Source organism: Neopsephotus bourkii, unplaced genomic scaffold (assembly GCF_033783945.1).
Source record: "Neopsephotus bourkii isolate Nb327-2 ecotype Australia unplaced genomic scaffold, CSIRO-AGI_Nbou_v1 NB_107, whole genome shotgun sequence".
NCBI lineage: Eukaryota > Metazoa > Chordata > Aves > Psittaciformes > Psittacidae > Neopsephotus > Neopsephotus bourkii.
The window spans coordinates 7,135,179-7,155,415 of record NW_026900624.1 but is presented as its reverse complement, the minus strand read 5'-3'; the positions used below and the strand labels follow the sequence as shown (position 1 = coordinate 7,155,415).

The 20,237-nt window shown below is 38.8% G+C and overlaps 1 protein-coding gene across 3 annotated transcripts in view; it reads right to left on the bottom strand.

The window, feature by feature from the left end:
• Window positions 1–20,017, bottom strand: part of SHISAL1 (shisa like 1) — an 82,297-nt gene extending 62,280 nt beyond the window's left edge. Inside the window, exon 1 of one of the 3 annotated variants that reach the window (XM_061359182.1) lies at window positions 19,927–20,017. The gene's annotated coding sequence lies outside the window, so the exon portion shown is untranslated. Of the gene's footprint in view, window positions 1–19,821 lie in introns of all 3 variants that reach the window. The other 2 variants (XM_061359174.1, XM_061359190.1) reach the window with 2 other exon arrangements.
• Window positions 20,018–20,237: the final 220 nt, after the last annotated feature.

Here is a 20,237-nt window from a genome sequence, read left to right as displayed (position 1 = left end):
AGAGTTAACCTGAGGCAAATGTTTGGGTTGTGTTTTTTGTCTTATGCACGGAGGAAAACAAAAGCCAACTGAACTCAGCCTTACTCAGCTTACAAGCATGTCAGTGGGTCTCTGAAAATACTCAGATAAAGTAAACATCAGTACCACCAGGAGCACTAGTGAAAGCTTCCATCTTGGTCTCATAACAACGGAAAAGCATCCCAATTATCCATCTCTTCTACACTCAGACTTCCCATTGAACTAATAAGCTATTAGCTAGCCAGAAAGCAGCATTTCCAAGATGATGACAGAAGAAAAGAATAGGGAGCCAGCTGAGACATGCATGGTACATAAAAACACAAAACCCTTGAACATCGAGGTCTCCTACAGCACATTTCCTGGCTACAAAGGTAGGTGTTACACCATGCAAGGAAGTCTGTGGCAAAGCATTTACAGACAAAGACAAATGTGCATGTGTGTCTGTATTTAAGAGAGAGAATGTCATGAGAAAAGTCTAAAAATAATGTAGTTTTATTACAAGCATTTACATAGTGGGCAATACAGCAAAAGCATTTTCACTGTAATGGATCTATCAACCTGCCAACAGTACACTGTGGCACCTAATTATCTTGCTACTTTTTTATCCACCTTGCATCATATTTCAAATTGCCTTTGTAGTTGGAACATGAAAAAGATTCTGGAAAGGTTTGTTTTACCTTGAAAAAAAAATTCATAAGACAAGTATTTATACTACACCACATATATTTATGTCAGGTATGTTTACTACTAAAAGCCAGGATAAAGCTTCTTTGCTTTCAATAACATTTAATGTTGGAAAAAAAACCTTTTCGTATATTCTGTGTGATTCATACTGTTCTGTCAGAAAAACACATCATTCAGATTGTTCATTCATATGAAGAAAAACTTGGTTATTCTCCCATTGGCTCAGTGCTAAGAGAAAATTAATGCACTCTAAAGCTACCCATAATATATATATATATGAAAAAAAAATGAGTACTTCAAGACTTCAGAACTTTCTTACTTGAAAATAGGTAACTAAGGAAATCCATTTTTCATCAGGAAAATCAGCAGGTTTACAACACAAATGTGCAAACATTTTCTCTGCTCTTACAAGCATGATTCAATTTGAAAGTGTGCATACAGATAATTTCCATACATTTAACAACAGTTTGCAGAAGGCACCTAACAGCCTTAAGTGGTACTTTCGACTTTTCCAGCTTTGCACACGCTAAAGATCTATCCAGCTGCTTCAGCACTAGATGACCAATGGAAAACTTAGGTCTCAAGTATTATAATCAAGTATAACAAAAACGTATAATTACCACTACAGTGTTGACATGTCATTGTAAACACACCCTCTCTCCCCTATACAAGTATAACTCCATCATACTACTTCAATATACGAGTATTAATGCAGTCTTCCTTGTTCAGTGTTTACAGAGTGAGAGCCAGGTTGAAAGTGATCAAAGATCCTACTTCTTTTAAAGAACTTGGACCTTTCTGATGTCTCACCCTTTAAAGTAAATTTTTAAAAGGTAAAAATTATTTTGTCATTAGTTACAAGCAGCATGACTTCCATTCAAACACAAGGAAGTTTTACTTCTGGAGAGCAAGTGATGTGAAAGTGATTTCCCCTATTATCTGAAAGATTTCTGTAGCATTTTCAGACAATGTATTTTCAGGAATTCATCTTAAGTGATAAGGAATATTCTTGGATAGCAATATTCTTTTTCTTCGCAGGTCTGAAGGGTTCTATAAATCTCTCAGGTATATTCATACTGCCTTAAAAAAGAGTCTGCCCACTTGAGTGTAGAAGCTTGAATTTCACTCTTTGGATTTTGCAAAGTCACTGCTGTGTTAATTCTTCTGGTCACCAAGAAGGAGTCTATATTGGAGAAAGTCAGCATATTTCATGAAAACAACATGCGGGAGCAGAAATGGATGCCAAAAATTTCGAAATGTTCTTGGGTTTAATTTAATTATACAAAACTTGCCTCTAAGTTTATTGTTACATGTACTTCACAATGCAAACAGAAACGGCATTTCAGGCTTTTCTGCTTTAACATTTGTTCTCAGTTGTTGGTGCTAAAATTACTGAAAATTATGTGATATATGTGATACGATATATATGATATGTATGTACAATATGATACATATATATGCTATATGATAAATGTCATATATGGTATGTAAGATATGATACATATATGAGATATGCCATAACAGTACCATGTTTGTTAGATTCTCTTGAGATAGGTCACATTCCACCAGACAGTAACCTCTCCTGTCATCTGAACTTCTGTGTATTTGAAGAAAGACACAAAGCAGGTTTAGAAAAACAGGAGCAAGTCAAAATCTTGTTCAGCCCTTACACTTGAATGGCAAGAAAGGCAAAGGTTTTCATTATCACAACGTACACTGTGTGTTCAGTGTAATAAAAACTTTAAATATTAGTGGGTTCATGGGGGTTTTTCCACTTAAAAGCTGAAGCTTTTGAAATCTGCCTAATTACGCTAGAAACCATAGTACATAGTCTCAAACTGCTAAATGTGACAAATCAAGTTTTCAACTCACCAAGATACATTTAAAAACCTATTCCAAAGACATATTTTAGTGAAAGTCACCTACTAACTGTGCTGGAACATAGTACACTACACAAATGGAAACAAGAAACTAATATGAGGTAGGATATTAACAAAAATGAAGACTGAGAAGATGGATCGATGACTGTAAAGGCTTCTTAGCAACAAAGTACAAGAATGAAAAGGATGCTGCACATATGAAGCAAGTTTACACAAAACACAGGCTACAGTCCAATTGAACTGTCTATGTTTGGATAGTAAAACCACATTTATTTCAGATGTTTATGAAAATGTACTTGGTTGAAAATATTAGCACTTGCTACTGGCAACTAGACTACCAGGTATGGGGAAGGTATTCTTGAACACTGTAACAGTTAAAGGTTTTCTGCCCTAAATGTACTTTGAAACTAAAACCGCCTGTGTAGAATGAAAATTCAAAGCATGCTCCAATTCTTTTAAGAATCAATGTAGCTAAGGAAGGACTTAAGTGAAAACAGCAGGAAGAATAGTATTTTTTCCCATAGTAATCATCATGTAATACTTCCTCACTGAGCAATGTTTACATTTTTATAAACTACCTGAAAAGAACAGTTTCTTCATCACTAGAAACACTGTCAGTTCTGTTACTCAGTGTCTTAGATATATATGACTTTGCTAATGTCCACTTTGTTTTAACCCACATCTATTTAATTGGAACCATGCAAAAAGCACCTTTATACACTTTTCACCAGCTCATATCCCCTCTCCCCAGTCTCCCATCTCTTAAGAATTTAAAGGTGAACAACCATGACGAATCTATGAGAACAAGCTACAGAATTTAAGACACTTAAAATCAATAAACAAAATATTAATTTACTTATTAAATTAACTAGCTAAACAATACTGCACATACATGTGAAGGTCTTTATCTGAAATGTCAGCCTTGTTTCCTTTGCTTGCCTATGATCAATTTCATCAAAATGATGGACTCTGTATTTATCCAGTAACAGATATTAAGAGAGGGATACTAGGAACAAGTCTTCTGGATAAGCTTACATTACCTAAAGTAGGGTTTGCCCACTGGCCCTTGATGATGGATTGACTAGCTGTGATCACTGCTCTTGCTTCTCATCACTAGACACAACCTTGTAAAATATCCAGCTCTTGTGGAAGAGACTACTGGGTCCCATGCTTCATTTCTAAAATCAAGTACAGAATGGTAGTTTGAGAAGAAAAACAGAACAAAACAAACCACACCATAATTACACTAGGACAAGAAATCTGTTGTCTATTTGAAGTCTCTAGAAGAAGAAGGGTGAGTTAAGGGTCCCTAAGCAGAAATTCCCCTGTCAGATATTTAGACATTCCAAGGACAATGTTAATGTGATATAGGAAGAGAAAGAACAAAGTATAAAATATTCAAGCACTCTGCAGTCTGTGCCTTAAAACACAGACTACAAGAGTCTTTCGTCATATGGATATCAGAGTAACATGCAAAAGCGAAGAGTGAATGCAACTACAGTATAAAAGAAGGCAAAACCTAAGACATTGGCTGAGAAGAGCCAATCAAATATATGAAAAGAGAACGAGGGGAAAAATCTGGAGAGACAAATGATTCCAAACACTTCTTATAACTTAGGCAGCCCGAGGTTATGGCTAAAGCTGTTAGGAAACAGAATACCTTTATGGTACCCCTATAAATAATGTCTTCTGTGGATTATTTTCCCAGTAAAGAATGTAATTAAAGGAAACTCACAGACACTTTGATGAAATAAAAGGTTAATACTGGCAATGCTGATGCTTTAATCTAGAAGAAATAACAAAAGAGCATGACTAAAAAGTCTAAACAGCTCCAGAAAGAGCTAGAATTCACAGAGTCAAAGAAGGAAGAAAAATCCCTAAAAATAACGTTAATAAACACCATATATGGAAATGGAGGCACCTCAAACTGTTCAGGTGACAAGGATGAATAACAAAGGGATATGTAAATAACTTGTGTTTCTTCAATATCTAAGCTGCTATTATTTGATATTGATGCTTAATGATCGTTCTGTCTCCTTGAGACAAACTCATGGGAAGACTAGCTAGACAGCAGTCCCCTGAAGTATTTTGTCCAGGCATACTCTGTGACTCCACAATGAACCAAATTCTTTGGCAACACCAGTAACTGAAATTTGCCTTCCCAAAGAGATAACAATAACCCATATCCAAGCCAAGATAATGACACATGGACAGAAAAACCCCAAACACTTGGTGACTCACTGAAGACATTGCTATTTTCCCCATGGCCAAAACCTATGATTTATAAGGGAAGAAAGGTTTGACACCTTAAAGATTTTTATTCTTGATTTTTACTTTGTGAGGAGATATATCTTAAGATTGCCTTACACAAGAAGTCCTATATCCCTAAAGACACATACCCTAGTTTTAAAGCAGTCTAAATAACCACAGGGAATTCAGATCACTTTGAAGTTTCCTTCTATCTGCACTAAGGGGGCCTAATTCCTACTTCAGACCAAAACACTGTGTTATGAACAACCAAGTACCATTTCTGTCTCAGAAACTTTAAATCTGTACAAGAAACATAGCATAAAGTCATAGAGGAGAACTGCTTCACTGATGCCAGGTGAGAAAAAAAATAATCTACAGAACCAAGATGAAATGCATGTACTTTGTGAATGTTTCTACCATCAACCAATCAAGTACCTGACAATAGTGTCATCCTGCTAACAAGCTGCTGTGCTTCTAAGTTAAGAGATTTCTGGTGGAGACCAACCTTAATTTCTTTTTTTGTAATTTCAGCTCCCTTTTCTTCTTCTTGTCTACTTATCTTCTGGAACCACACATTCTGCTCCCCCCACTGCTGCCCTTGGATCCTGAAAACTGGTAAGGCAGACCATTCACACTCCTACTGTCATTACTTCTCCGTAACCTCATTTGACTGTCAGGTTTTGCCCATTAAGTCCTTTAAGATTCTATAGCAGAAGGCAAAGAAATGCACAGGCTTAACAGAAGTTTCCTGACCAATTTTGTTTTAGAGAATTTAGGAGTTCAAATTGTACAGAACCATGACAAGCCCCGAGATGTACATTCCTTTATACTGAGTTGACTCTTTCTTCAAACCACCTACACTTTCTTGCCTTCACTCAGAAATCATTCCAATAGAATCCATCACTCATGATGCTGAGTAACTGAGGGACAAAATGGAAAATGAAATTCATATTAGTAAATGCAAAACAAAGCAGGGAGGAAATGCCATCTCTTTACTAGCTTTCCATAGTGGTGGGCTCCAACATGGGGTGGACTACTGCATATTGGAGAGCTATGAATCACAGTATCACAGTATGCTAGAGATTGGAAGGGACCTCAAAAGATCATCTAGTCCAATCCCCCTGCCGGAGCAGGAACACCTAGATAAGTTTACACAGGAACGTGTCCAGGTGGGTTTTGAATGTCTCCAGGGAAGGAGACTCCACAACCTCCCTGGGCAGCCTGTTCCAGTGTTCTGTCACCCTCACTGAGAAGAATTTTCTTCTCAAGTTTAAGTGGAACCTCTTGTGTTCCAGTTTGTACCCATTGCCCCTTGTCCTATCATTGTTTGCCACTGAGAGGAGCCTGGCTCCATCCTCGTGACACTCCCCCTTTATATATTTATATGCACTAATAAGGTCACCCCTCAATCTCCTCTTCTCCAAACTATATAAATCTAATCTCATAAATTCTATAAAAATCTACAAGTGGCATTGGCAAACCAAATAGGCAACAATCATGCATCACTTCTTGTAAGACAAGTATTAGAGAACTATCAGTACCATAATACTAGTTCACTATGTTCACTTCTAGAGAAAAACCTCCTTTGTTTTCCACACAGCATGCTATTTAATTGGATTCTTTTATATTTTAAGAACAACTGAACAAATGATATGGATAAAAACATCTACCAACAGCTATTAAAACTATGTCATGTAATGCATAAAGTACCTGCGATGCAGATGCAGAAGCTGAGAAGATATATCTGGGGAAATATATTTGTCCTGTACTTACAGGATAGAATATCTAGCCCAGCCAGTACCAAACACATGGCAGCAAACTAGATTGATGCTTAATTTCAGCCAAAACATCCCATCTTACATGCTTTTTCTGTATCATCTGCCCAATTCAAGAGCCACATGAAGCCCAGTCTCCTTACCCTATCTGCCATCCCCACAGAATGCCTATACAAAAATAAAGCATTACTCAACAAGAACAGATCATGACTTCAAAGTCACCTTTTGATGGCTGCAAAGGTCACAGTTTCTGAAACCTCCTGTACTAGAAGATATTGTCCAGGCTGTTTGAAAGACTTCCTGGCAAATACAAACTACCATAGCCTGGAGTTCTAAGGTTCAGCTACGGGAACAAAATCTCTACAATTTGACACTTAGAACCCATGCTTCAAATTGTCTTACTGAAGAGCTGACCCAGCTTTGGATTCTAAAACCACAGAACATACTGAAATTACAAATTAGGGTCAGAGCACTCAAGAGAACTCTTCAAACAGGCTTTCAAATCTTGAAAGCAGATTTCTGCTAAAGGACAAACTCACCATACTGATGCACAGTTATTGTGCACAGCCAACTACTGTCCAGCTAGTCAAAATTGCTCTAGACCCTACACAGGTTATACAGCCTGCAAAAGCTTCAGCAGACTCCTGTAAAGTTGTCAGCCTGCACTGCACACTACTTATTTTTTGACCTCTGTAGAATAAGGTCTTCAGAAAAAACAGAGTGGTGCAGTCCTAAACTTGTTTCTAGGAAACCAGCTGATGAATTTTGTTGTCATTATGCGATGAGAATGAGAATCTTCCCAATTGTTCTGTTTGGTTGCTTGATTGTTTGGGTTTGTTGTTGTTATTTGGTTTTTTTTTGAAGGAATCCAATGTTGTATAGCTATTTCTGCCTTACTTGTGTCCTGATGTTCACCTGTGTTGAGGGTTTTACTTTCTATTGTATTGTGCTTTTTATGGGGGAAAATGATGAAGGTTTTGCATCTTGTCAAACTTTGGGTTTTGACCAAAATCTGACACAGCACACCACTAAAAAAGCAGACCATGCAGAACAAGTGGTTTACTTTCAAATTGTAAGTGGTATTTTACTACATCTGCCTTAAAGAAGCATGTTCTTCAGGCATTATTTTACCCTTTTAATGTGGGAGATCTGCTGCTAACTACATTTTCACAAATCCTTCAATCTTATGATAGAACAAACTTGAGTATTGCTCAAGTGGTTGCTTATGTATTTTAAATCATTGATATTTCTGATTAGCTTTGCTGGAAAGTCTGATCCCTTTCACAAGGAAAAGGAGTCTAGAGCATCTGCCATCCCAATGAATGTCAATTACATCCGTCACCATTTGGTGCTTCAAAATTCAGACTGTATTTGTTACATCATGACATTTGTTAGCAAGCCATGTAACACACGTCTTGCTTTATTGGGTCTGCTTTGCTACTAATAGCTAGGCAATTTAATTTAGATGACATTCTTCCCTCTTCCCCAAATGAATAAAGCCATCATACTGATGGACTGCATTCAGCACGGGTATAGAAACAACACGAGATAATTCTACTATATGACCTAGCAGGTATCTATCGAAAGTCTTACACTTCATATTAACAGCATTTTTTGACACTGGATTGAAAAAGCTTGTGTGTCTATGATAAACATAGAAAAGATACAAAGTTCTTTGAGGACCAAATCTTAGCTTTTTTGTTTTTCAAGAAAAGGACATAGGCATCTTACTCCCATAAAACAAGCTTTGGGTATTTTTTTCATGGTTTCCTAAACTCTTCAACCTCTGTGAGTCTCTGGCTTTCCAGTAATGGAAAATGCTTTTGTGCAAGAAGATAGGACTACTCTTCCTGAAAGAGGACTTTCAGTGATGACACCTGGAAACAAACTGATCGTATCATGTGCTCAGCATCTCAATTCACAAGAAAATCCATGTTCTTTGGGGGGGTGAGGGGGGTGGGAAGGGGAGGGCACGGGACGGGACTCTGTGTCAGATATAAATTTACCAACAAGGCTATGCAACTGACTGGTATTTTTTATTGTTTTGACAGCTGAATGGGAAAAAAAAATATGAAAGGCATTCGTGTTTAAATGTAATAAACACTTGGTTTTGAGGCCTGAAACTAGGACACCAAAACATATAGTTCATACTGGACAGAAAAAGAAAAAAACAAAGGAAATAGGGATTAGGCTCATGAAACAGGAAAACAATCTTTCTGGTTCTGATCAGTATCGCATGAAACAAAACTGCTGCCACTGTTCCTAGCACCATTTCCTATCCAAGCTACGAAAAAGAAGGCGGCACAACAAATATTTCTGAGATAGAAGTCTGGCACATTTTGGAAGTGTGTAGGCGACTGCTGGACACCAAAGCTCTATTAGCCCAGCCCACACACCACCAGTATACTGCGAAACAGTCAGTCCTGATTTTGGTAATTAAAATAAATGACAAGAATTCCATTACTCTCCACTACATGCCTGCTTAAGCTCGCCTGAAGAGGGATACATGACTGTCAAGGCAGACAGAACAAAAAAGGAAGAGCAAGTTCAGAAACGAAATGAAGAGAAATCTTGCTTTGATCTTGATGAATGACAGCACTACAGTTTCATTTACATTATTTATTGCATACAGGGCTGTTGTTTGTTGTGATATAAAACTATTATGAGAAGGTTGCAAAAACAATGTTTGCTTTTAAAGCCTAATTATCAAAATAGACAAGAATATGAACACATCCTGATTAAGAAAGGTCCTGACATCTTTGAGAATATTGCTCCTCTTTTACCTTTCCTTAAAAAATAAATAATAATCACATAGCTCTGGGTCTTGATGAGGGCTTATTGTAAAATAAATGCAGAACAGGGCACTTCTGAAAAGCATGCCTGTGTTATTGAAGTTCTTGCTTGATGTTTTAAGGTTGGACTATAATTACCACTGATTTAAGACTATTGGATTAAATCTCATACATCAGAGAAGATTAAAAGAAAAAAAAAATCTCAAATGTTTAAAGCTGTGAAGCCTTATGAGCACATTTATTCCATATTTCCATCACTGCAGTAAGTTTAGAGTAGTGTTACTTATATTCAACAGGTAAAGTAATAGATTTTGTTTCCTGTTAGTTCTCAGCAATTTTAACTCATTTTCATGGTCCTGCAAATCTTCCACTGCAGTCCAAAATCAGAAGATTTAGGGAGGAGATAGGTGGAGTCAGAGAATTGTTATAAGGGTTACAAATTCTGGAACAAAATTGCCATAAGCATTAACCATGTTGCACCCCTCATATTATCACTGAGAGATTAAGCCAATTACAAAAGCAGAAAATGAACACAAGTAACGCAAATTAATTTTAATGAGAGCTCCACATGTATGCCTGTATGTGTGCATGTGGATAGATATTTATTCTCTTATGTATAATAGATTCTAGGAAAAAGAAAAAAACGGAAACAAGCTTTGGACTATGGCCTTAGGGCTTAAATGACTAATGATGGACAGAACTTTCCCTGCTAGGAATATGTTACAGCAAAAAAAGAAGATAGAGACCGTCTAACAAAGACAATTAATGGACTGAACAGCACTCTGCTGAGAATGGCACAAAAATGTGGGAAGCCAATGATAAAGAGTAGAAAGGCAAAAGAGCTATTATTATTGCCAATTCCCTTCATAAATTTTGCACGGTTGTATTTAGACTACTAGCCAAGAATGCCTCCTGATTCCTGCAAAGGGGTCCCTCAGCAAGGGATTGCTTTCACAATAGCATCCCTCAGACATAGGGAGCATGACCCTGCTGGCATTCAAATAATTAGGAATTTACCCATGGACTTATAGAAGTAGGATACATGTCTTGAAAACTGTTATTCCATGTTAAAGAAATATTTGTTCAGCAATTCTACACCTGTGCTCTTCTACTTTGAAAGAAAAGTGAATTGTTTCTCTGTTGCAGTATGGGCAATTTATAAATACAGTTCTATGTGTGAGGCTTCTAAAAGTAATTATCATCAGCAATATACGATGTGAGTTTCTTATGTAAAATTGTATTTCTTATGTAAAACCTCTAGGGTTTCAAGGGAGCTGCTTTTGACTGACACTAATCAAGAGAAACAGTGAAACTCGCCCTGAGTGAAAGTGAACAGAAATGGGAAGAAGGACTGAGCCTGATCTTTACAGCAAAGACGTTAACTGCATACCAATTTGTACATCCTGTTGCCATTCTAGCGATAGAATAACCTGAAAACTGTCAAAAATCACAGGTTAGAAGCAGCAGAGCACCAAGCCCACAGGACCCTTTCCAGTTGTCACCAGTCCCTGAAGGACTATGGATGTGGCTCAGTAACCACTGCACTGGCTTATGCGCGTGCACGAGAGCGATCTCTCTGCAGCCAGTTACATTGCTACCAAGTTACTTCATATAAGAATTCACAGATTTGCCCAAACATAGATGAGAGAGGCTGCAACACAAAGTAATAATTAACAGTCTCAAACTTGCGTGTATAGAATCTCCTTGCATAGCTGGCTGTGTGATTGTTCATTTTCTGGCTAGAGTGGAGATTTCTAAATTTCTGCCAACAGTATTTCTAAAAATGAAAATTCAGCAATATCTTAATCAAGGAAATGCTGCCATGTCACGCTTTACGACAGGATCACAATGAATTACTCTTAAAACTCCACACAATCAAAAAAAGATAACAAGCATGATTATATTGAACTTGCTTCATGAAAATGGTTTCAATGTTGAGAAGAGACACTCACTGATTTCTGTTGTGACTTTTCAGTTCTAGCCCAATCTGTCAGTAAGCAACTCTCCCAAGAAGCCAGATGTGTAACCAGTGTTTTATTCAGGTCAGGGCTCCTGCACCACATAGCCTAAATGGGAATTTAGCTGCTGATATAACAGAAAATATAATATTTAGAAGAATTAAAATCTGAAACCCCATCCCAAAAAATAGTAATGAAGATCACCCTCTGAAGTCCAGTTTCCATTCACACATGCTTGACCTTTCCCTCCTTTTGGATAGTGTTAAGTTCTTCATGACTATGAGAGTTTGGACTGACACTACTTCTGCCTATAGTCTTATGATGGGTTTTTACAGCTTTCAAGAAAATCAGTCAGCTTTGTGTTCAAGTTCTCCATTTTGGGATATTTTTACCTTTAGAAATAGAAATATTTTGTATCTTTGCAATAGAAAGTTTGGTCCATTATCTTGGCATATTTCTGTCCAAATGGCATGCCATGGTTACACTGAAAAACAACACAGGAACAAAGAACTCAACCTTAACTGTGTAAGACAATGCCAGCAGTCTGGATTTCAATGCATGTTGAACATTAACATATCACACTCAAGAGAAAGCGTTTGAAGCAGACACAACCTCCTTGGAAAAGTTTATCTCTATAGAATTTTGACTATGTTTTGAGTTTCAAAATATGAATGACCTGGACAATGACATAACAGCAAAATATGTCAGCCACAGCAACACTGAGAATTATTGGGCAGGGGAGTAAGTGAAGAGGAATTTAATAAATGTTGATGCTGTTAGGACACTACAGGGAAAAACCCTGCAATCTCCCAAATGTTCACCACAAAAGCAAATCTGTTCAAGGTGGGAAATAACCATGCTTCACTTGGTAATCAGAGAAAACCGTATTCTGTCTAGCTGAAAATTGTGTTAAAAAGCAGCCCAGAAGCTCTGATGCTTGGATGCACTATCTGTGTGACTCAAGTGACCATCTTCCCACCACTTTCTTGCAGGTTTCAGCTTTATTTGGACAGGAAAGAGACTTTCTAGTGGCAAAAGTAATGAAATACAGGGATTTTGGAAAACAAGTAAGGAACTGTAGACATGTATGAGTTAGGTTTGGCAGCCCCCTACCTCCAACAGGCCCTAGGTACTTCATTTCAACCCTTTTTAAAGAAAAAGCCTGTAACTGAAAAGATTTCATCGTTAAATGAAGCATAAGAATATCAGTAAGGGTAAAATGAAGGGTGCAGGAGGAGTGAAAAAATTAATAACCACATGGAGAAAAAAGTTTTATTTAGGAACCAGTCAGTTCTCCTTGGTAGCTTTCAACTGTCTCCATTTGAGTGTGGGAAAGTGCCTTTTGCTTCTTCAGATAAACTGAAATCCCACTGCCTTTTCTGCTTGGCATAGTAAATCCTCTAGAAAATAGTGTAACAACCATTATATCACACTTCACTGCTTCAGGAATTCCATTCCTGATATAATCTAAAGGGCCTGAATAGTGTCCATTAGAGTAAGTAAGATTTTATCAGTAACAAGATCAAGCCTCAGTTGTTTCTCAGGGCAAAATTACAGCTAGTAACAGTCCACAGTCCTGCCAGGAATGCCAAGGTTTGTTTCTTGCAGCGCTTGGTCTAGCTTTCTACCTGTTGAAGTATGTTTGGGAACACAGTGTATCTCCTGCAAGCGAAACAGCCTAGGCAAACCAGTCCTATCATAAAAGCAATATTACATTATGCCAACTGAAGATAAAAGGCAGTTCAGAAGCAGCATCTTAACAGTTGAGATGCCCAGGTGGCCTAACAGAGCCACCTGAAATTACTAAAGTACTCAGTGGCTCTTCCCTCTAGGTATTATGTATTGACACTAGGTATTGATCTGTAAGTGGGGAGCATGCTGTTTTTCCTGCTGCTTATTGATTCCTTGGGAGTAGGGTGTTTCTTTTTTACATTTTGGCAAATAATATATGCGCATCTGGTGGACCAATCAAAGCAGAAATCCATCTTCTTTTGAACTGCTAGCAGATAAATTTGCCTACGTTTTCCCAGCTATCAGAAAGGGAAAGGAATATAATTTTTTCCTCCAGTGCTTTAAACCTGAGGTGTTCCAAAGTCTGCACTATGCTGCTCTTAGACTTTTCTCCCAAGAGCAGAGGCTTCTAAAGTCTACTGGATATTATCCAGATGCCAGAGCAAAGATATGATATGGCAAAGAAACTGTTCACCGTGGTTTTTTTTGCCTCTATCTCTAGACCCTAGTTAGCTTCTTTGAATCAGAATTACAACACTAATATCTCCCACTGCCAGCAGATGAACTATTTACAATCAAGGCAAATGCACAGAGATAATGAAGACTTCATACTGCAGCAACTATAAAGGCCAGCAAACAGCTCTGTCTTGTTTTTACAGTCTTTGAAAGAAATCTTTTTATTTAGTGTTTTTGAAGCAGTAAGCCATCTTGGTCGGTTTGATCTCAGATTTGATCTGCTCTAACATCTGTGGTTTGGCTTCTGCTCTTACTGGACTTCTGGTGATTATTAACACTGCTAACTATTACTATCCATAACTCTTGTAATGCCTGTCCGTACCGAGTGCCATATACCTTCCTGAATTTTTAAATCCTTATAAAAACTTTCATGCCTTCTATTCCTTCATGCAGGAGGGCCACATGTTAGCAGGACTCTGTGAGAAGGAAGATTTACTTTGATCTTCAGATTTCCTATAATCTCTACTGCAGTGATATACAAATTGATCGTTGGCAGAGCTCTACAACAACTGAACTTCATTATTGGTTTGAGAAACGCAAAGATTTGGAAGTAACTTGAGTTTGTTGTCTCTTTTCATCTACTTTGTAAGTAGAAAACACACCCAGGTCCAAAACTTTCAAAGCGACTAGGAAATTTGTTCATGTGAATTTGCAGGTGTGCAAAATGTGGAATTTTAGAGACCTGGGAGAGATTTCCCTCCAGAACACATTAAAAAAAAACACCACCAACAAATTTGTTTCAAATTTAGGTCTTAAGAGTCTATGTCATTTTGAAAACGGTTTATTAAAAATATGGCAAGCAAATGACAGGTTGGAAATGAGGTTTTCTACATACTTAAGAATTCTCATCTATAAGAGGAATAAAATTATCCAAACAGAAGACTTATTTCACCTTCCACTCGTATGTGGAAATGCATTCTTTGCTCTATCTTAAATTTGCCAGCTAAATTCTGATAAAAGATGGAAGTGTATCTACCACATATAACAGCAAAGAGAAAACTTTAAAAGTCAGTTTTTCATCTATAAAGTTTTCAGAGGAAATCATCCTTCCTCAATCTAAATCTAGTTTATCAGAAAACATCAGCATTGACTAGCATAGTGATTTTAAAAAGTGATACCAAACAAAAGAACATGACTGAACCAAAATAATATGTTCTGAAGTGTAAACATTTTATAGTAGTTTATGAAGAACAAAATTCAACTCCAAACAGGAATAATACAGAAAGAGTTCTCATACCTTCCTAACAACATTACTCATTTCTGTCAAATGAAGCTGTGTGGTTTTTTAAGATCAAAAAATCCTTGGAATCTCATATGGGCAGTGGGATTGATGTGCCCTCAGCAAGTCTGCCAATGATACCAAGCTCTGTGTTTCAGTCAACACGCTGAAAAGAAGTGATGCCATCCAGAGGGACTTTGACACTCTTGAGAGGTGGTGAACTCATGCAGTTTAACAAGACCAAGTGCAAGGTCTTACATGTGGGTCAGGGCAATCCCAAGCACAAATAAAGGCTGGGCAGAGACTCTGCTGAGAGCTGCTCTGAGTCTGGGGGTGCTGGCTGATGAGAAGTTCAACATGACCCAGCAGTGTGTGCTTGCAGCCCAGAAACTAACTATATGCTGGGCTGCATCAAAGGGAGTGTGACCAGCAGGTCGAGGGTGGTGATCCTGCCCCTCTACTCTGCTCCGGTTAGACCCCATTTGTAGTACTGGGGCTCCCAACACAAGAGGGACATGGCTCTGTTGGAGCAAGTCCAGAGGAGGACCACAAAGATGATCAGAGGACTGGAGCAATTCTCCTGTGAAGACAGGAGAGAGCTGAGCTTGTTCAGCCTGGAGAAGTCTCTGGGGAGACTTTGCAGCAGCATTCCAGTACCTTTGGGTAGTTTATGGGGCCTAAAAGAAATCTGAAGAAGGACTTTTTACAAAGGCACGTATGGATAGAAGAAAGGCGAACGGCTTTAAACTGAAAGATTTAGACTAGATATTGGCAAGAAGTTCTTTGCTGTGAGGGTGGTGAGGCACAGGAAAAGGTTGCCCAGATAAGTTGTGGATGCCCCATCCCTGAAAGTGTTCAAGGCCAGGCTGGATGGGGTTTGAGCAACCTGATCTAGTGCAAGGTGTCCCTGTCCATGGCAGAGGGATTGGAACTAGATAATCTTTAAGGTCTCTTCCAACCCAAAACATTCTGTGATTCTATCTGCCTTTGCCTTTCTGCTTACCAAAAACACTAGAGAAGGAAAAAAGGAAACAAAACAAACCAAAGCAAAAATCAAGATTCCACTTTCAATCTTCAGTACTTTGCCTCTGATGACCCCTTGTCACTAATATGCATATTTTAAATTAATGATGGCTTTATTTTTACTTGCTGAAAACTAGTATGTTCAACCTGACAGCTAACACATGTGTTCAGGAAAGCAGTAATGAGCTCTAATTCAGTAATGAGCAGTAATTTAGTCTCTAGTCCTTGGAGGATAGATCTGTGAACTTCTTCTCTCAAAGAGGTTTTCTTCAAATATATTTAGCAAAAGGAATTTTAAGGAACTAACATTAGCTGCAACTCCTCTATTACATCTTCACACTGATCTATAACAATCTTACTGCCTCTCAGGCAGTAATTAGTGATCATACAAAGATCACAATGACCAATACAGGAAAAATTCTCGCTATCATTTCTAGCTATTGTACTGCAGTAACATTTTGCTGTTGAAGAAGGATCTGTCTAAGCAGAAGATATGCACATAACAAGACTGTGTATTGAGGATCCTATGCTCTAAATAAGCAAAACTAAATGATAAATAGGGGAAGGATGACTAGCAAAAAAATGAAATAGAGGGCTGAAATGATCTGTCCAGAGTAGGTAAGTTACAGAGAAAGGAGCTCAACTACCTCCACTAAATACTGGTCCAGCATCTTATTCACCTCAGTTGAGGGGCTTACAACAATAGAGAAACAAGCAATTCTAACTTTATTTCCACATCGCAGCAAAGTTTGTGCAATGTGCAACTTGAGCATTATGTAGGTTGAATATGAACACCATTAAAAGCAATTTTGCTTGTGAAAACCAGAGTACATTACATCCAAGTTACTTTGATGTAATACTGAGTAAAATACCATATAAATCAATATCATCATTCTCCTGGTTTCAGCAGTAGCAGTCATTTTTCTCCTTAGTAGCTAGTGCAGTGCTGTGGGTTTGACTTTCGGCCTGGGAACAGTGCTGATAACACCAATATTTTTAGTTGTTGCTCAGTAATGTTTACTCTCACCAAGGACTTTCTTAGTCTCATGCTCTGCCAGGGAGGAGGGGGAGCTTGGAGAAAGCAGAGACAGGACACCTGACCCAAACTAGCCAAAGAGGTATTCCACACCACAGCACATCATGCCCACTATATAAACTGGGGGCAGTTACCCAGAAGGGTTAGATCACTGCCGGGGTCGGACTGGGTATGGGTCGGCAGATGGTGAGCGGTTGTATTCTCTTCCCTTGTTATTTCCCTTATCATTATTATTATTGGTGGTAGCAGCAGTGGTTTGTGTTATACCTTAGTTACTGGACTGGTCTTATCTCAACCCATGGGAGTTACATTCTTTCCATTCTCCACCCCATCCCTCTGGGAGCGGAGAGAGGAAGAGGAGGGGGAGTGAGCTGAATGGTACTGAATTACTGGCTGGACTTGAACCACAACAATTACCTATATCTATAGATTTAGCCTTCATATCTCTGTACTTTTTCCTACTCCTTCAAACAGAACACCTTTACCAGTGACAGCTCAGATGTCTTCTTGCAATTTTAAGTGATCATTGTCCTGAAAAAGTATTATAAAAGTAATACAGGCGTCTCATGAAATATTTTTTCTTGCCACCCTGTTATCAGTCTTAAAAAATAAAATGAATATTTCTTTTTTTTTTTTTTTCCTCTCATGGCAGTAAGGGTCTGAGTATTGAACTGGCATAATATATCTTGTTCTTACTATCATCAGTAATAAACCGGTGGTAGCAAGACTAGGCTTTGCAGAGAACATAAAGCACAGACTAAAAACTAAATTACTTTCTCTTTAGCTGTATTGACTATGCAGAACTAAGCAGTAAAAATTTAATAGGTTGGTATGGAAATTTCAGTCAATGACATCCAAAGGGGACAAGGTGCTAAGATGACATTTCTTTTACTTTCTTTCTCTTCATGGGATTGTCATAAAATTACATCACTGGTATCTTCACCGGTAATGGTCAGATGGTCCTCAATTCACAAGAAATATTTTGAGACAGATGTCTCACTATTAAGCTGCTAAAACCTCCGGAATCCTATAAGCAAGGTAAATATTCTAAAGAATCAAGGCCTGTTAAGTAGAACCTCAAAGTGCTATTTGCTTACTGATATTAGAGAACACTAATACATTTGGAATGAAGCATGTTTTAACACTCTGCTGAGCTGAGCTAGGGATAGACTCTTCCTTGCAGTGTGAAAGAGTTACTTTACAGTTTATTCACTTAAAAAGAGCATTTCAAGGAAGAAAAATGTACGCTTCTTACTGAAGTCCCCCTATTATTATAACTTACTACTCCTGTCTTCTAAAATGGTCACAGCTGAACATCTCTCCAACAGTGTTTTGTTTTGGAACTGTATATTCTTGAATATTTCTTACACATTCATAGTACTTCTCAAAGAAACACCACATATTACAATGTTTCTTGGAAAACAATGAAAATTAGCAGAACAGTTTCAGATGTTTAACTTGAGATCTAGCTAAAAGTGTGCACTTGCTCACTCTCTTTATCAAAAAAGGTACTGAAGTTCCTCTCAGGGTGCAATCTAAAGCAAGTGGTCAAGACTGGAATTCAGTTTTGCTGTATTTTCTTTCATTACTACTCTATCTTCTTGCCACATATACACTCTTTATCATAGTACGTACTCCTACAAATTAAGAATGCTAAAGATTCTCCTTTTTACCTGACTGATAAAGTTAACCCAGGAAAGCAGTGACTGATAGAATAAATGGGATTAAGAATCTCTGGTTTCAGCTGGATGACAAAAGTACACATCATCTGAAGAGCTAACATGACTTTGTCATGTTAAATAAAGACTGAAGTTAAAAAGTGGGGGATGTAAAAGATATGTTTAGTCTCATAACAAAAAACAATATATTAAGTTTTAACAGTATTCCACCTTAGAAGAAACGTTTTGCTTAATTAGCTCAGAACACTTCACAAGTACAAGTGGGCAGCTTTTCCTTCTGTGGAAGACAAGGTGGAATATGAGGATGTTAAGAGACCTGTGAAGGTCACACCACAAGAAGGTGACAAAGTTACACAATAAGTCACTACTGATTCCCAGCTCTCCTAGAGCAATAAAACTACAGAGACTGCAATACAGTGCTTCTCAAAGGGTTCTAAGGTATGATATACAAAAGAAAAGATCACAAACACTGCACTTTTCAGCACTAACATGTCTAAAGAGTACTTCAAACAAGAGACTGTCAAAACAGTATCTTAGCTTCATAGCTAAGGGAGATACGGTAGTAAGACGAGTACTAAGAAATCTTGTATAACTCATGCACTCGCTCAATCCCTTCCATATATCATTAATTAAGTCTGGGTAAATAAGTGAGCGTTAGAAAAACGGTGAGTAGGGGCCACAGAATCACACAGGGTTTATTACCTTGGTTTTCTCTTGGGTGGCAAACCACAATACTAGTACGAATACGGTTTGTGAAAAGTAAAACAAAATAAAACGGGCAAACAGACAACCCAAAGGCTCAGAGGGGTCCTGTTGTCATGGAAACAAGTCACCACTAACGAGCTTTCCAAGACGTGAGTGATTAATACCTGAGTCTTGTAAATAAATATTGATTCAAAACCCAAACACACACATAACAAACCGGCTGCCAGCAGCGCAGTTAATGGGCAAACAAACAAGACATCCATCCCGCAGTTTGCGCTCTCCATCTCCTGAGCCGCGCTGTTTACATACCACCGCCTTGCCGTCCTTCCACTGCGGGAGGCGTACAAAGTTTCCGAAAGGCGAGCTGCCGGCTAACAGCAGCAGGGACAAAGGCAGCGATGGGCCGGGTTAGCACCGATGCCCTTCTCCCGGCCGGCGAGCAGAGCTGCCGGGAACATGGGCACGGCGCCTGTAGGTCTGCTCTCAGGTAGCTCCCAGGAGTGAACAGAAGCGCGATCCGAAACTCCCCCACCCCGGTACAAGCCAGCCCCTAACCTTGCGCTAAGTCTCTCTCTGGTCACAGCCACTTTTTCCAACGAATCCCGAAGGAAATCTCGCCGCCGACGCGGGGCCGGGGGCAGCACCGGCGATACCACCGACCTCAGGGAGCTGAGCGCGCTGCTTTAGTCCACGAGCTCAAGAGCCGCCACCTCCTTCCCCATCTCTCCGCTCTACGACTCCCCCGTCCCCCTTCAGTCCCCGCCTGCTTCTCCACCTTCTCCTTCTCCTTCTTTCCCCCCGCCTCCGTTCCAACCAGCTGCTCTCCCTCCACCTGGGAACGGCTCTCCAGGTGCCTCCCTACTCGCACTTACGTTCCCTCTACACGATGAAGCCGGATCCCTCTGTCCCGCACCTCAAACTTCCCCTCATGAGCACCCGACGCTCCCTTCCTGCTACGGGGCAGGGAGCGC